Below are 18,788 nucleotides of genomic sequence, written 5' to 3' on the forward strand. Positions count from 1 at the left end.
TATTTTAATGACCTCTTACTCTTTACAGTATCTTCCAAAACAAATATGCAAATAAGCAGTTATATTGCATTGCCATATATTTAAGTATACAACCCCACAGAAGCAAGTCTGATCATATAAATAATTGCTATAAGGACTTCCTGACAATTAAATGATAGCACTTATTCTCACAGCTGACTTTACATTGCATGTGCAATTCTTCTTGGGAGTCCATTGAAAATCCATGGTTAAGATTAGGGCTGGATTTCCAATTAGGCACAGTAGGCACATGCCTAGGGACGCTGGTGTTCTAGGGGCACCTAAACAGTGGCAGATTACTGCAGGGGCCAACAAGGCCCTTACTAAGGGGCCCCGTCCAATTTGGGGGCCCCACTCGAGCACTGGAACTCTGGCTCCACCCCGTTACTCCTCTCTCCTGGGGCCCCACGCTCCTTTTCCTCCTCTTCCCTATGAGGCCCTGGCCCCTGGCCAGGCTGGAAGCTGGAGCCCAGGGATGAGTATATTCCCTCTGCCTGGAGCTGGCTGAACCGGTCACCCCAGCCTCTCCCTCTCACCCAGTATGGAGCTGGCCTGTCCAGCCCCTAACTCCCCCCACCCCGCATATGTGGAAAACACGAAGGTCAGCTGTAGGCAGGGGAGGTGCTGAAGATGCTGTGCCTAGGGGTGCGTAAGGTGTAAATGTGGCCCTGGCTAAGATGTGTATTTCCACTAAAGGATTCAGATTTTAAGCACTGAACCTTAGTAATTGGGAAAATCTTGTTCTAGAATTTAAGTAGTGTTGCAGGGAGACACATTTATGACAGAGATGTAATACACATCCTAAATACATGGCTACAGAGATTTTAGAATAACTAAAAAAAAGGAAATACCATGAATACTTCTGCCTTTCTGTACACCGGTAACAGAAACAATGTAAACAAAAAGCTAAATATTTAAAAATTCAGCCACAACATTTTACAATAACCAAAGATCGACAACTGTAGTTATGTAGGTTGTTTTTTTTTAAAAATCAACAACAGGAAGGATACATAGCATAAGAAGTTGATTTTTTACAAAAGACTGTTGTTGTTATTCAAGTATTAAAAATGGATAATGTTCAGAAAATGCCCAATACCTTTGCATTAAAATGTATACTAAAAAGGAAATGAGGCTTGGTTGTTGCATTAGGACAGATCTCGTAGTGGGGGATATGCGTGTGCTGCTGACTCACAAGGGGGATCTCAACCTTACATAGATTTACAGATTCCAAGGCCAGAAGGGATCATTGTGATCACAGTCTGGCCTCCTGTATAACACAGGCCATAGAAAGTCTCCAAAATTCCTAGAGCAGATCTTTTAGAAAAACACCCAATGTTGATTTAAAAATTGCCAGTGACCACAACTCCTGGTAAATTGTTCCAATGGTTAATACCCCCATTGTAAAAAAATTTTATGCCTTATTTCTCGTCTAAATTTGCCTAGCTTCAATTTCCAGCCTTTGGATCATTTTACACTTTTCTCTGCTAGACTGAAGAGCCTATTATCATTTTTTTTGTTTCCCATGATGTAGGTACTTATAAACTGTGATCAAGTCACTCCTTAATCTTCTCTTTGTGAAGCTAAATAGGTTGAGGTCTTTGAGTCTATCATTATAAGGCATGTTTACCAATCCTTTAATTATTTCCATAGCTTTTCTCTGGACTCGCTCCAATTTATCAACACCCTTCTTGAATTGCGGACACCAGAACTGGACAAGGAATTCCAGCAGCAGTTGCACCAGTGCCAAATACAGAGGTAAAGTAACGTCTCTGATCCTACTTGAGATTCAGGGCCGTATTATCCATTAGGCACAATAGACACGGTGCCTAGGGCCTACGAAACTTTCAGGGCCTATGAAAAATTTTCTTATATATAATTTTTTATTTTTATTTAAAAAACTATTTATTAATAGCTTAAAATCAAATTAGTTATTTTGGTTGGGGGGCCTACGAAGGCAAGTGTGCCTAGGGCCTACAAAGGTCTTAAAACGGCCCTGTTGAGATTGTCCTGTTTATGTATCCAAGGATCACACTAGCCCTTCTGGCCACACTGTTGCACTGAGAGCTGATTATCCACCATGACGCCTACATTTTTTTCAGCATCACTGCTTCCCATTCTGTAAGCATGGCCCACAGTCTTTGTTCTTAGACACATATGTTTACATTTAACCATATTAAAATGAACAGTACTTGCTTGTTACCTGCTTACTAGATGATCCAGGTTGCTATGTATCCGAGACTTGTCCTCTTCATTATGTACCACTCTCACAATTTTTGTGTCATCTGCAAACTTTATTAGTGATGATCTTATGTTTTCTTCCAGGCCATTAGAAAAATATTAAATAGCATAGGGCCAAGAACTGATTTTTGAGAGACCTCACTAGAAACGTACCCGCTCAATGATGATTCCTCATTTACAATTGTATTTAGAGACCTGTCAGTTTGCAAATTTTTTAATCCATTTAATGAATACCATGTTAATTTTATATTGTTCTAATTTTTTAATCAAAATGTTGCGTGATACTGACTGAAATGTCTTACAGAAGTCTAGGTATATTACAGCAACTCTATTACCTTTATCAACCAAACTTGTCATCTTACCAGGACAAAAGATCAAGTTAGTTTGACAGGATCTATTTTCCCATAAATCCACTTGGATTGGCATTATTTATATTACCCTCTTTTAATTCTTCATTAATTGAGGCCTGTATCAACTGTTCCATTATCATTCCTGCGATCCATGTCAGACTGACAGACCTGTAATTACCTGGGTCATTCTGTTTATTCTTTTTTAAATATGGGCACAACATTAGTTATTTTACAGTCTCCAGGAACTTCTCCAGTGTTACAAAACTTATTGAAAATCAGCATTAATGGTCCAGCAGGCTCCTCAGCCAGCTCTTTTAAAACTTGTGGGTGAAGTTATCTGGACTTGTTGATTTATAAATGCCTAATTTCTGTAGCTGCTGTTTTACATCATCCTTGGGAAGCCACTTGCATTTCCCCCCTTCATGTCCCTGTTCCCTCCAGAGATGCTATCTCCAGCAGCATCACTTGGCTGAAGTAGACCATGGGCCACACCCTCAGGTGGTAAAAATCATTGTAGCTCCATTGAAGCCCATGAGGTAGATATGGCCCCTGGTGGAGCATCATGGGGGGTGGGGGCAAGGTACATGAGGAAGGCTCTTTACATCCTTTCCCTTGCTTTGTGCCCTCACATAGTGCTGGACACAGTTTTAACCCATCATGTAAATACCACAAAACTGACCCAGATAAACCACTCCTATCAAATCAGGACTGATTTAAACACAAACAAAAACAGAGACATTATAAACATTTTGATCCAAATTCTGCTCTTCATTATGCCCAGCAACATAGTTCTTCAGGTGCATCCAGCTTATTGCAGAAGCTTTATAACATAGTAATTTTAAACTGCACATAGTCCTACACATTATAGGATTTTTTCTCATATAAATGGGTATAAAAGACTTACTTAAATCTGGACTGTGGAACATTTGTAAAGCAAACACTACATGCATGATTAATCTTTTCAGGAAACAATTTTGCCATTCAGTTTAGCCAAAACTCCAGCAGAGGGAGCAGAGCAGAACAAATAATTAGGGTCAAAAAGAAAGTAAAGATCAAAAGATCAGATAAAGCACACAGAGTGCCGAATTAATCTGACAAGTACCTGACATTTTATTTTAGGTATCAAGATTCTGGCACTCATCTTTTTCTAAGTATCGAATGCATGATGCTTACTGTCATAAAATCATCCATTTCCTTTCAGATCTGATCCATGGCTGTTCACTTGAAGTTGATAACCAACATGGTAAGCAATAATTACCAGGGTATGTTACAAAAATATCCTGGGGTGTCAATCATTTATTGTGCTTAGCTAATATATTACAAGGCTTAAACAAATAGTGGAATATCGTAACACAGTAGCAGTCAGAATTGATTAAGTGAAAAAAGAATGAGATTTGTTCCCCATGTATAATGAATATATTTAGTATTTTTAAAAATATTTATATAATTCATATTTATGCCCTACTCATTAAAATATACTATTCAAGTAGTACCAGAGCTCTATTTCTTCTGTTCAAATATATAAAATGACCTCTAAAGGGAAAACAAGTTCCCTTTATTATGATGTATAAAGAAGGTTTGAATTTTTGTTTCTTTGTTTGTGTTTTGTTTTGTGGCTGTTTTTGACATTAGAAATATCAGGTCTTGTACACTATGTCTTTGATGGAGGATTGGAGAAATAGTAGGCATTCATAACTGATGAGACAGAATAAAAATTCATAGATTCTAAGGACAGAAGGGACTACTGTGATGATGTAGTCTGACCTCCTGCATGATACAGGACATAACATTTTCCCAAAATAATCCCTTTTTGAAATAAAGCACATGTTTTAGAAAAACACCGTCTTGATTTACAAATTGCCAATGATGGAGAATCCACCCACAGCCCTCTATAAATTGTTTGAAGATTAATTACCTTCACTATTAAAATGCATATTTCCAATCTGAATTTGTCTAGCTTAAACTTCCACCCATTGGATTATGTTATATCTTTGTTTGCTAGACTGAAGAGCCCATTATCAAATATTTGTTCACCATGTGGGTACTTATAAACGGTGACCAAGTCACCTCTTTACCTTCACTTTATTAAACTAAATAAACTATGCTCCGAGTCTTTCACTATAAGACATGTTTTCCATTCCTTTAATCATTCTCATGGATCTTCTCTGAACCCTCTCCAATTTGTCAATATCCTTCTTGAATTGTGGGCACCAGAACTGGCCACACTCTTCCAGAAGCAGTTGCACCAGGGCCAAATACAGAGATAATATTCCCTCTCTACTCTTACTCGAGTAGGCTAAAATCTCATCCCCTCTCAATTGTTCAGGTTTCAGAATGTTTAAAACTCTTTGTGGTTTGTTAGGGTTCGTTAACATCCATTTCACTAAAGCTCCTGGCAGATTTAGGAAACTAAAAATTCTTGTGAAAGAACCAACACCTTTGTCCACTTTGGAATCCGTGGCCCCAACTCTTGTCTCACATCAAGTTTACAGCAGGCTGAGTCCACTGAATTAGTTTCTCCTAGTTTCTGCTTCTTTAAATGAAAAGAGAACCCAGAAAGGACAAAATATACCACAGAGTACAACACTATGAGCTATCCAGAAGAGAATCCAAGATTTGTCTGCAAATACTTGAAGGATCAAAACAAAGACCTAAAAGTTGTAAATGGCACGTTTCCTAAACTACACATTATTGGCCAAATTAATTCTGTCTTCAGTTACACTGGGCCAAATACTCAACTGTAAATTATGCACAGCACAATTGCATAGTATGAACCAGATTTTGGTCTCAGTTACACCCACACATCCCCAATGACTTTACTGTGGTTGCATGGGTGTAACTGAGGGTGGAATTTATCCAACTTGTCTTAAATTCAAAATTAAATTAAACCTGTGCACCTTATTCTACCTATCTGACTCTCATTAAAGTGACACTATCAGGTTTCCAAGATGAAAGCATATCTACAATCTCCCCCCCCCCCCTTTAGAGCAGGAATTCTAAGTTGTGTGAAATCCTGGCCCTATTGAAGATAATGGCAAAATTCTCATTGACTTCCATAGGATCAGGATTTCACCCCTTACATACAGATTTCCTATTTCAAAGGTGCTTTCAGTATGATCATAGCTAGTTTATTTATATCCTTCCCTTCACCATACTTTCCCTTTCTCTTGTATTGTAACTTCATGATGGGTTTTGTTTAAATTTTAAAAGCAGTTTCTTCTTATGTTTTTATTGTATTTTAATCATATTTTATTATTTTGTACAGTGCCCGGGGAGCTTCAGTAGGGGGTGGGATGCTTTATATTGCAAATATTATTATCCTTATATTCAGGGTTATTCAGTTGGCCATCTTTGCATAGAGGCTTTGCTGGAATAATTCTTTACACATTCTTCTCTTTATTTTGTGGTCAACTGAACTGAACATTTTAACTTGCCTTGAGACTTATGGAGGCCCAGTCTTGCCATCACGCTGCCTGAACAATTTCCACTGATGTCAGTGGGAGCTTGTGCTGATGAAATATGGCAGGCTCTAAAGATCTTCTAGTCTCATACAGGCCAAGAGTCTATTCAAGCACTTTATATACAGGTCAGATGACTCAGAGAGCAAAACATTTGGTACTGACAGATTACTCACAAGCACTTGTTTCATTTCCTTTTTATTTCCTTTTATTTTAACAGAGAATAACATCAAAGTACTCTTCTGCACGAGTAGCCCCTGAAGCTATTTAGGGCCCAATTCTCATTTACACTAAGATGATGTACTGTAATACTGCACCTCTTTAGTCATGTAAAGGAGCCTTACCATAGGAGTGAATATAATTTCCTTCCACTTTAAGGTCCCTTCACATTGACAGAATGGAGTAAAGTGGTTTTAATATACATCAGAACCAGATTCTTAATCTTAGTCTGAAAACATTTTAGGCCCCTTCTGCACAGTTTTTGTACCAGTATAAATATGTCAGTTAGGGAGGCGAATTACCAATATCATGATACCAGACACTAGAATGGATGCAGTTATGCTGCTATAAAGGTGTCTTACACTTGAATAGTTTATTCTCCTCCTCATATTGGAATAAGCTACACAGGTATAGTTGAAGTGGTACAACTTTTGAGCGCAGCACAATACTCAAGTATTTCCATGGAGATCCACAGCCATGTGCGCGCAGTAAGCTACTATTCAGTCTGAGGATACATCTACACAGCAAAGAAAAACCCATGGCTCGCCCATGCCAGCTGACTTAGGTTTGCGGGACTTAGGTTGCAGGGCTGTTTCACTGCAGTGTAGACTTCTGGGCTCAGGATGGAGCCCAGGCTCTAAGACACTGTGGGGTGGGTCTGAGCCTGGAAGTCTGCATAGCAATGAAACAGCCCCGCAGCCTGAGCCCCCTGAGCTTGAGTCAGCTTGCACTGGCCAGCCGTGGGCATCTAGTTGCTGTGTAGACATACATCCTATGCCAATAGTCTTTGTTTGTCTTCTTTTATGCACAAAGTTTATATAACCCACTTTTTATCAACCTCATTCCTGTGGATGGCAAGCCACTACTTTTTGTGTGGTTCTTTAAATGATCAAAAGAAAAATCTTTCCAGACAGGTAATTAAATGCAGCTGTTCAGCCAAATCCACCACTATGTCTTAGCTGCAGGTCTTAAATATCAGTGTTGTGTCTTGCTGGAGATAATGCACTGTAATATTACAAATGCCAATATTTTGGTATTTAAAACAAACAAAAATATTTTGCAAATTAAAGCTGTCACTGCCAAATTTTCTTTATATGTTTACTACATCACCTCCATGCATAAGCGTCTCTTCCCTACTGCACCTGTCTGTTCCATTTTCTTGCACAAACAGTACAGTGCATTTTTCCAAGGCTCCTCCTCTTCACTTTAGCTGTTCAAGGTGCTTTAAAAATGCAGGTCAATACCAATATCCCCATTCTTTTTACGAGGAAACTGAGGCATAGCAACTTGCCACTTGTCACACAACAAGTCACTGCCAGAGCTAGGAATAGAATACAGGATGACATCCTGGCCCCTCTGAAGTCAATGGCAAAACACCCCTTGACTCCATTAGGGCCAAGATTTCACCTCAGGATTCTTGACTCTCCATGCCCTGCTGTATCTGTTCTATCATGCCCTATATATTTCCTCATGCTAAAACAGCAGTTTGTAGTCTGTGAATTTGTGTCCTCATACTTGTGTGCATCTGCAAACAACTTTATGTGGATTCTTTAATGTAGCATTGTAGAACTTTGTGGAACCATTTTTTGATACACGATTGCAGCCCTTGTTGTTGTTGTTTTTGAAATCACTGAGTTAAAGAAGAAATTCAGTTTCATTTTGGTCTGTTGGGGAATGGAAGTCAGGTGGAACTGACAACATGAACTATTTGAAACTGAAGGCTGAATTCAGGCCTTTGTGCCATGGTAGTAACCACCAAAAGGCTTAACTCTCCTGCAGAAATGCAGGTAGCACAAATGGGTGCACTAACGCCTGATTCCTACACAATTTCACTTGCTGTAGATCCCCTTGCCTTTACACACACTGAGGAAATGGGCAATGTCTGGGCATCTTTCACTCCGCAATAGTCCCACAAATGCTGCTGACCCCGAAGTTGCCCAAGTTAAACTCCTTTAACCAAAATATAAAGTGATATTTAGTTCAGCAGTTCTTTGTCTGAAATGTCTTCTAATTTAATTTGATCACACAGCCATTTTTGAAAGGAGGTTATGTGGTTTGATGCTGAAATTCAATACATCAGAGAGAGAGAGAGCAAGGGCATAGAAAAGTGTTTTAAAACTGGGTGTGCAAAGAAAACACAATTATTTTTAATAAAAAATGTCAATGTTCAGGTGTTTGTCTTGTCACCTAACGTATCAGGTAAGCAACTTTTTCACAGAAGCCAAAGTAAAAGAAGAATATCAGCAGTACACGCAAATGGTAAACAAGTTAGGGAATATTTTCTGGTCAATTTTTCACATTCAATAAAATCTTCAACAAACTTTTATTTTGCCATTTCCAGCTCCGATATTAAAAATCTATTAGGAGAAAGGCTATTGAAAAGACTTTTTCTGGAAACAGTTCTATTCAGTTCTCATGGCTGAACAAAAGCAGATTGGCACATTCAGTTATATACAAAATGTCTTTTAAAGGGGCCTTACCCTCCTCTCTTCCATAGCCACGCGTTTCAGGGTCCTATGTGCTGAAGAAAGCCAGTGAAAGATTTGAAGGGGGTAAAAAAAACAACAACAGAGGCTACCATGGAGATCCTTCAAAGTCGTCTTCTCCTACAGTGGGAGGATTTCCCTTTAAATCCTTTTCAATAGCATATTGATGGCTTTGAAAGCTTAAATGGCATTTGTCAACCGTCAGTAAATCTTTAAAACTGTTTCTGCAAATAGCCCAACTCTGAGTCCCAGCTTTTCCCATTAATCTGTACGTAAGGCCACTGAAGACTTTTTCAGAGCTTAGATAATGCCTGGATTAAAAAGGTCCATTCAGAAGGGGAAGCTTTAGCATTCACCTTGTGTACATACATAGCCATTTCACCAGTAGTATTCATGGGCTGTTATTTCAACTCGACGTTTGTCCTGCAAACAAGACATTTTGCCACAAAGGCTTGGTAGAGACATTCTTTAGTGAATTACTGAAACCCAGCTCCTCTGTTGGTCATGGCTTGTTATTTTTATTAAGTGTAATCAGTTCAGATAGGAACCTTAGACTGACAACTTTACAATTATGTTATTGTAAAAGAGAAAGTTATGTTTCTTTTAATTCAACAATGATGCTGATTAAAGTACAACTTGATTGCTGTACGTAATAAAACACTGTCTTACGTTTCCCTTAATCAGGTGCCAGTAGACTCTTCTGTTAGTTTTATATGGAATGTAATTAAAAGACCTTTACAATAATCATCATTCATCCACATTTTCTCTTCTTGGCTTCTTATTAAAAGGCAAAAGTTCCATAGTATAGCTTAGACATTTACCAGGCTTAATATTTTATAACAACAAGTTGCATCATTTTTCTATTTCCCAATTTTTACACTTAAGGGAAATATATTTTTCTTAAATTCCCCCAGTCCAAACAAACAGAGAAGCAACCACTTCTGTCCTCTCCTCACGCACAGATTTACATTTATTTGGGTACTTCTTACATCCCTTAAAATGTTTGTTTTCTCTCCTTTCACCCTTTCAGGCTTGGGTGTCCTTCTCCATATCTGATTTGTATCAAAATATTGTCCAGCCACATGGTCCAAAGAATAGTCCTGAGTTTATTCTGGGGAACTCCATTCCTTTCCCTGCTCCGTTCTCCTTTACAGACAGCCTCAGTCACAGCATTCTGCCTTCACTGCAAGGGAGAGTGCGCAAGTCCACTCCCCCTACCCACAGAGAACATTAGGCTTCCTGACAAGAGGCAGTCAAAAAGAAAAAAGTAGCCTGAACTCAGAGGTCTGAGCTATCCCACGAGAACCTAACATTTTATTATTATATTGTTATTGAAATATTGTATTATAAATATTTATTCATATGAGAAAGGGAGAGAAAACAGGATGAAAAAAGGAGGAAGAGAAGAAAATCTAATACAGAAAACTTTATACAAATTTACAATGGTTTTCTGTGGCGACCAGTACTAAAGCATTTTGCATATTAACAGCAGTTGCACTACCTGTAAAGCAAACAAATAAAAGTTCCAAACCAAAATCCACATATCTTGAGATCTTATTGTTCATTGAGCCTCCCTAGTAGACTGTTTTCTCCATGCTGGTTAGTTCATGAAGACTGACATAAAAACACCCAAGAATACAGACTGGTGAGTGAGATTTTCAGGGAATCCTTCTTTTGTGCTATACAGAACTTCTCCTTCCCCATAATACAGCCAAAAAGAGAGAAATCTTACAGTGGATTTATATTTACACCTGGAATCATGTACATTTTAGTCCACAATCCTTTCCTGTCAGAGTTTGCGGAATAAATTTCCCGTTAGCAAGACATTTTGGATAGTGTTTGCAGTGGAGGGGAAATTTATTCCGCAAACACTGTCAATGCCTGGAAGTTGTTATTTTTGAAGAGCAGTGTCTGTGATAGAGCATCTGCCCCTTTCTGTCCATCCACACCATAAGATGTTTTTTTCCACCTATCTATGATAGCTTTTTTTCACATGGGGCTTCTCTATATAGTCTGTCTCTGGATTTTAACAATTCCTAGCACAATGTAACCCCAATCATGAATAGGGGCCCCAGGCTACAATATAACTACAATACAAATAATGAATACAGCTCTTATACTTATTTGATTTTTTAAATATGTTCTTCTCATTACAAAGCTTGCCTAATGTCTATCTGCTTTTGAGAACCCAACAATATAACATAACATTTTCTTATTTCTGAATACTATGCAAAGAAAAGCCCTACAAACATACCCTCCAGCAAATATTTTTATAACCAATTTCATATTACTTAGCTTTCACTATATATAGTTCAGATGTAATTATTGTCTGTACACACACACACCTTCTCTCTCTCTCTCACTCACTTTGGGTGGCTCCTGCTGAAGTAATTGGCCAAACTCCCATTGATTTCAAACAGAGCATATTGGACTTTGTGTGTGTGTGTGTGTGTGTGTGTGTGTGTTTCTATTTTCATTAGCTGAGGAAAATTCTCATTTTAATGAAACCCCCGATGAAGTCCATAAAAATTCCAGGTGAATTCCAAAAGAACCTCAGGTGCTGTAGCAAATGGTGTCGGTGTTCTAGTGGGTGACAGTCTTCCCTTGGGCAGTAAAGTGCTACTGGAGGAGCTGCATTTCAGAGGAGATGCAACTTTTAATCAAAGTTCTCATGACCTTTATGAAAAGAATAGGGATGTTAAGCCAGTGTCCTGAGGAACATTTCAATTTGGCTAATTAGATTCTACCTACAAAAAATGCTCTGGGTTGGATACGGTATTCTTCTTGACTTCCTGAATTGTCCTAAACTGTGGTGTCTCTATGAGATTTCATTCATTTTATTTATTATTAGTAAATCAGTTTTTAAAGTGTTTTGGGATTCTTCTGGATGAAAGGTGCTATCTAAAGCATAGTTTAAACTGGACACCAGATCCCTGATTCAAATGTATACATTATTTTACTAAGTATAATGAGAATAAAGGTATTTGGAGTAGGGAAGTTACCCTTGTTAAACATTTACCATTCAATTTCAAGTCCTGATTGCATGTTATTATTATTATTAGTAGTATTACATTAACACCTAAAAGTCCCCACTGATATCAGGGCCCCATTGTGCTAGGAGCTGTACAAAACAGTGAAAGACAAACCCTGCTCCAAAGAGCTTACTAGCTAAATAGATAGACAAAGGGAGGTGAAGTCATTCATCTGAAGTCACGCAGCAAGACAGTGGTATTGATAGGTATAGAACCAAAGTCAACTGAGTCCCAGTCTAATGCACCATCCACCCATTAGAGCACAATTCCCTCACCTTTAAAATATCCTCTCAGCTCTGTGCCTTTGTAAATCATGTTTAAGGAAATGAAGGTTAAAAACTAAACCAACCAATACAGGAATTTCCACTAAGAGTACAATTTAGAGACTGCTTGCCTTTGATAACAGCTGTATAATCAATGACAGAGCATATGGTCAACATATCATTGACAGAGAACTAGTCAATTGTGACCAAACATAAAAAATGACATGACCAAATATCCATTAAAAGGCAAAATGTAAAGCTACTTAATTTTAAACTGTTTAGGATGGCAAATAAATAATTGCAAGTACATTTGTGTTTTAAATGAATGACTTTAAAATGAAATTAGGGCCTGATCCTGCACCCTTTACTCATGCTAGTCCTTATATGGGATTTATGTGGGAATTATTTGCATGTTTACGTGTTGCAGGATTGTCCTACTAGTTTATCATATGTCTATAATTTAATGAGTTTATAGTGAAATAAAATCTTGCACTTTAAAACCTCTCACCCAAACCCCCTTAGCTCATAGCTAAATGGCCGGTAGGAGGGGTCAAGGAGAAAAGAAGTAAGTGCTCCCAAAGGCTATATTTGAGACTTCATTCCAGTGCAAACAGAGTGTTTAAAGTCAGATCTCTACTTGGATAGGTCATTATTCAACATTTACACCCTGGCCTAGTGCAACAAGTTAGTGGTGTCCAACAATGATGGTCATATACACTTATAACCTATGTATACATGACTTATTGGCAGAGTCCAATTAAAGAACTAATTATCCAAAAGAAACTATAATGAACAACTTTGAACTACCATTAGGAAAACTAAACATAACATAACACACAGAGGTATTTTTTATGTAAAGCTAAAGTATGCTTTCTTCACAAACAAGAACAGAATACACTAAAACAGATGACAAATTACTCTTCAGAAACATTGCTTTAGTTGCATAGTATTATAGACCATGTTTTACAATGGCAGCCCAACACATAGAACAGAGGCCCTGACTAAAGGTAGTTCTATGTCACCATTTTATTTTCAACTAACAATGCACTCAGATGAGCCAAAAACATGTACTTTGCTCCCACTATTACAATTTCTCCTCTCCTTTTCTTTACCCTTTTCAAAAACATGAAAGCATTGGATTGCTAATTACTTTTATCCAGCCTACAGGAAAATTAGTTTATCTTCCTGATCAAAGCAAATTAGGCAGATCATGGCTGATTAGAATGCAACAGTAAAATCTCCATACTTTCTATTCCACCCCCTTTTCTCTCAGAAACAGGACTTGTGTCAAATATGTAGGTATTTCCCACGGCCAGTCTGGACTCTGTTTCCAACAGGCGCTGGGGCTGGGACAATGGTTCTTACATAGACACTAAAGTTCTTTAGTTCAGTCATTGTGGAAGAAAAGAACTGGTAACCCCTTAGCTAGCATTTGATGAAACATCTAGATTTACATATTTTCCTAATTGCATTTTTTGAATGTGAGTGAGATTTATCTGACTAGAGTTAAATGACTCCTTTATTCCACTATCCAAGGCAAAATACAAGTCCATGCTCTGGAAAAAAAAATGCATGCAGAACTTTATTTCAGCCTGATATCAGTATTACAATTTTGGTTTTCAATAATGTGGGGGAGGGGAGAGGTTAGATTAGTTAAATGAAGAAACATATACATACCTTCACTTCTCAAAGCATAAACATTGTTTTCTAAAGAATGACTTGATTAGCTGCTTCCAAAGTACTCTTTTAATTTTAATGCTGAAAAATGCTCTTTGTTACTAAGTTCTACAATCAACATTTTCTATTACCAAAGTGCTGCAAAATTAATTCCTTGTCCCTCATAATTCATTTCCCCTAAAATGTGTGTCCTATGGCTATAACAGATTATAGCTAGGCCATACTACTACTTTATTTATAATCAATTACTATAAATTAACAGTAAATCTTACATTTAGCTCCATTTAAACATCACTATGCAGCTGCCCATTTGAAAATAAAATGGTTGCCTTCTTTCACTTCAGTGGGCACAATACAAAACATTCATTGAGCTTTTCCTTTATTGCAGCTGCCAATGCCCAGCCGACTTTTAACAAACCAACCAAGCGGAATAACAATGCAGCTGCAACATTTTATGGTATTTCTGTTAGTTCTCTTTTGAGACTGAAGGTGTTAATTAGGAATCAAAGAATACAACCCTGCCAGAGTTCTTTCACAAACTATAGTGGCCACTACAGTTTTCAGAAAAAAAAATAAATCTAATAAAGGGACAAAAATGTTGTTTGTCACACCAGTAACGTGTACTTAAGACTCTTTGATCATGAGCTTTTTATGTAGTCTTGTCAGATAGGCTGAAAATATTTTTTCCTCCCTTTTCTCCATTCTGTAGGGATTTCTGAATACTGATTCTAAGGCTGTCTGAAAAGGTGAAAAACCCAATAGTAAGTGAAATGCTTTACAGGTGAAAAATGGCCTTCTTGAGCAGTTCTGTTAAAATCATATCAATAATCCACATAAGATACTCTGAAATACTTTGCATGTTTCTTTACATATTTCAAGTACTTAAACATTTGCAGATATTTTAATATAAAGTATTATTTAAACTGCAAAGCTACTCACTATTTTGCAGAATCGTATTTTGCATGAATATAAAAATAATAATCCAAAATGATGTAGGTGTTTACTTTATGTTGTATAATATTCATTCTTACATGTATACTATGCAATGTATATTTGCTATTTATATATATGTTTATTAAGCATAACCGTGTTAGAGTACCTACCATACATTCAACGGTAACAGCATGAAGTCATTATCTTTAATCTTCAGTCAAAGTTAAAAGCTTAAAATAAGTTTATGAAGTTAGCACTGCTGGGAATTAGTCAAGCTTGCTAGCTTTCCCAGCAAGAGCTTTTACTGCTAGATGCACAAATCATGCCAAAATCCATTAATCCTGCTACAGAAAGGCAGAAAGAAGCTCTGGTTGTTGATTTAATGTTAATGAATTGAACGGCCTTCTAAGGCTACCTGCAGAGTTTTCTAAACTGTAAAACAAATAAAGTCATTTTAAGTAACACTCCAGAAACATAAATAACTCTGTTCATCTTAAAAAGAGTGTATGAGCTATGACATTGAGAAATACTGGTAAACACTCCACTTACCTTACAATACTTGATAAGTAAAACCTAATCATTATATATTATAAAAAGAAATGATAAAAATAATGATCCTTATAGTGGGGTTCAGTTATCTGAAAGACAAGGTGCAGTAGACTTGATATTCAGGAAAATATTAAAACACAGATCTTTGTGTCGAGACTAGATTTTTATCAACAACAACATTACGTACAGCACGATGTCTCATGAACAGTGAAATCTATCACTGGCTTTTATAAAAGATACAAGCACAACAAAACGGTTCATTGGAAAAGGTTCTGTTTATACTTCTAATAAATTCATGAAAAAATACATGTAGTTATAAATGTATTTTTCCCTCAGTGCCTTAAGCCTATTATTAGCATAAATTCATGCACTACTAAAAATGAATAAGAATGATGGAGAAATGCTGAAACTTTAAAAATCATATGAAATATTTATGCATAATTGTTATTTTTAGTGACGTTTAAGTGTTTTTTTATTATTATAAAGCTACTAAAGTATATTTTGGCCCCCGTTTAACTTTTTTTGGTTAACTCCTACAAGAAATTTTAGGACCACACTATGCTTCTAATTAATTTGCATGGTTCCCTGTGACTTCACTATGAGCTGGGCAGGCATTTCAAAGATCAGAATTCGGCTTGATTAAAAACAAACAAACACACAAACAATTTTACAGGGATGTTGTCTCTGTAGACTAAACCTTCTTTGTACATGGAATAAGGTTAAAAACAGCAAATATGCTTTAATTGGCTGCCGTAGTTATTGCCATAACTTTTATTCTGTTATTACATCATTTTAGTGTTGCCGTGTCAAAAATAAATTAAAATATGCCTATGAAAAAGGCAAGTGTAGAAAGAAGTCATTACTATATCAAGACTAAGTACAATCAGTTCAAATCTTGCGGATGAAATTTTGTTGTTCTTTTACTCAGGATTGTATATCGAGAGTTTGTTAATAATTACATAATTAGCTGTATTACATTTTCCATTATAAGCCCAAATTTGATTGGGCTGTCTTAAAAATGTTCTTGTGGATAGGCAGATGATAAATTTTGTGGAAGTTTGTCATTAAATGGACAGTGTTTTTTACACGTGATGCATTATGGGGTGAAGGAAGAGGTATTTTTTCCCTTTTTTTGGAAAATACTTTTTAGTCATAGTTCAGAAATGGCTTGATGTATAAACTCCACATTTCTATGATTCACAAGTCCAAGAAGAACTAGTGCATGGGATTATTTTTATAGCTTTGGGTGGAAATCTTGCATTTACTTGTTATTAAAACTTGAACCCTCAAGAGCTAAATTAAGTGCACTGAATATTCTAAACTTCATTCTGTAGGACTGGTAGCATATTTAAACTCCACTGTCATAGGATGTGTGGAATTTGCATGGTTCCTATTGTAAGCACCTATGGTGGGATTTTTAATAACGATCAGTGGTGACCTAACTCTGCTTCCAATTATATCAGTGGGAGTTTTACCACTGACTTCTATAGAAGCTGAGTTAAGCCAAAGTGGAGTGCTTTTGAAAGCCCCATCCCTTAGACTTCAGGGTCTCCTAGGATATGTCTACACTGCAATCAAACACTCAAGGTGCATGTCATCTGACTTGGGCTCGTGGGACTTGGGCTCCAAAGCTGTTAAAATGCAGTGTAGATGTTTAGGTGTAAGCAAAAGCCTATGGTGTGGGGCCCCACAAGGGGGGATAGTCCCAGAGCTCGGGCTTTAGCCTAAGCTTGACCACCTACATTGCAATTTTACAGCCCCACATCCTGAGCCCCGTGAGCCTGAGACAGCTGACATGGGCCAGCCACAGGTGCTTAATTGCAGTGTAGACATATCCCAAGGCTCCACATAAATACTTGGCTGAATCTAAAAGTTCTGACAGCCATATAGCTCCAGTTCAGTGGAATTAGATGCTCTGCTGGCAAAGATAATCCAAATTGCTCCTGCTCATAGAATTTAGCTACCTGTCTTAGCTACATGAAACACGGCCTCTCTCCCTACATTCTGGCACAGTAGTTGAAATCATTGGGCATGCTTGAGCCAAAACATTCTACCAGGGCACTTTCAACAGAGAGCCCTTGGTTCTGAATTCTTTTCCCCCTTTGGCCTAGCAGGCTCCAAAGCTGTTTACTTTCAGGACACGGTTTAAATGCTATTTGGTTTCTCAGCCTTTTGTCTGAGGACATAAAGTGAGATACTATGCTGATGGGGACCATACAAGAATCTATACAGATAATTTTAGCACTAACATCATCCTGTCTCTGATTTTTGGGATTTTATTTATTTTTATTTAATGTTGGTTAACCAGTTTTGTAGAATGTTTTTTCAGAGTGTATGTGATCTCAGAGACAACTATGATGGGCACAGTTTTACGCATCAGAAAATAAATATACAGATCAGACTTGTCTCTCCTTTGACTAATTCCCTCACTAGGTTAACAGGTCACAATATTTCCTGTTTTATCCTCCACGTATAATCCACAACAACACCCTAAAAACAAAGCCCAATATGAGCCTGCCATCCTCATTCTCCTGCTCTTTCAATCACATGCATCATTATAAAGATTCAGCAGACCAAATTAGGATATCAGTAATATTTATGCCACCCCACTTTGTTAAGTTTATGCCTCAGTGATGCCCATGCAACTCCACTGACATAAATGGGTGTGCACAGGTGCAGCTGATTTTACTTTAATAATCAATTCCATTAATAGAATCATAGAAGATTAGGGCTGGAAGGGACCTCAGGAGATCATCTAATCTTGATCCTCTGCTCAGAGCAGGACCAACCCCAACTATTGATGGAATGGAATCTGCAATTCATTCAAGTTTCCCTGTATTGTCTCTGTGAAGAACAGAAGAAAAAAGCAGTAAAAATATATTTTTGCCACTGAGGTCAGCATATATTAATGAATGTGCATAGGGACCAGGTTTGAGACTGCTGCATATTAAAATATGACACTGTGTCAGAGTGGTACATACAGAACAGCCTACTATTTTTGTAGCTGATAAGCAATAATTATATCTACTTTCATTCTTTACAGAATCCTTTCAGATAACTATGATTGCTGCAAAGTTATAGAAAGTATTGTAGACAAGTCTTGATAAACCAAGAGTTCATATGTTACATCTCAGTTCCTAGCAAGACAAACAGATATTTACAGCAGTGTGGAGACAGATTCTATGATTAACAAAGAAACTTGCTGTTAAATTTACCAGAATATCGTTCTTTTGCAGAACTAGTTTCCATATGAAGCTTCACTCCAAGGTGGTTGCTATTTGTTTCTCTTCCCTCTCAAAGAGCAATCAACATCTTATCCATGAACTTGTTTACAGAAGACTAACGTGACTATTGTATTAGTGGTAAAGTATACATGTGTAGTTCCAAAATATATTGTTCTTTTCACCAAAATGTTAAACATGAACACTTAACTTAAAATAAGTGAGCATGTTTGTAATCTATATACATTCTTGAGTAACGATCTTCATTAAAATTATTATTGAAAACAAAGCAGGTACAATATTTCTCATTTTCATTGTATACATGAAACCCATCTTATATATAT

General features: G+C 37.2%; 1 protein-coding gene and 1 long non-coding RNA gene across 2 annotated transcripts in view; one reads left to right on the forward strand and one right to left on the reverse strand.

Moving 5' to 3' along the window:
- The window catches only part of LGR5 (leucine rich repeat containing G protein-coupled receptor 5), a 109,048-nt gene that overhangs the window by 74,217 nt on the left and 16,043 nt on the right, over window positions 1-18,788 (reverse strand). The window lies entirely within an intron of this gene.
- On the forward strand, window positions 1,667-18,700 carry LOC137163748 (uncharacterized). Its single transcript, XR_010922831.1, has 4 exons — window positions 1,667-1,773; window positions 3,808-3,849; window positions 14,451-14,502; window positions 18,460-18,700. It is a non-coding gene; the product is annotated as an uncharacterized lncRNA (long non-coding RNA).

Source organism: Emydura macquarii, unplaced genomic scaffold (assembly GCF_026122565.2).
Source record: "Emydura macquarii macquarii isolate MOO-44397 ecotype Brisbane River unplaced genomic scaffold, CSIRO-AGI_Emac_v2 contig_2636, whole genome shotgun sequence".
NCBI classification, from domain to species: Eukaryota; Metazoa; Chordata; order Testudines; family Chelidae; genus Emydura; species Emydura macquarii.